Consider the following 290-nt stretch of genomic DNA (forward strand, 5'->3'; position numbering starts at 1 on the left):
AAGAGAGAGAAGGAGAGAGGGAGAGGAGCGGGGAGGAGTAGAGAGAGAGAGAGAGAGGACTTAGAGAGAGAGAGAGAGAGCGAGGAGAGAGATGGATAGAGAGGAGAGAGAGGGAAAAGAGAGAGATAGACATACAGCTGACCGTTTTAATTACCACGTGGTTACCTTGTAATTTTCGCCTGTTTTACGCATATTATATATACGAATATTATATCATATAGTCAGGCTGATGGTAAGTTGTCGCCACATGTCTCGCCTCACCTTTGTACGCAGGCGATAAATTCGTGACG

This window comes from Pollicipes pollicipes, unplaced genomic scaffold, assembly GCF_011947565.3.
Source record: "Pollicipes pollicipes isolate AB1234 unplaced genomic scaffold, Ppol_2.1 Scaffold_4002;HRSCAF=4701_pilon_pilon_pilon, whole genome shotgun sequence".
NCBI lineage: Eukaryota > Metazoa > Arthropoda > Thecostraca > Pollicipedomorpha > Pollicipedidae > Pollicipes > Pollicipes pollicipes.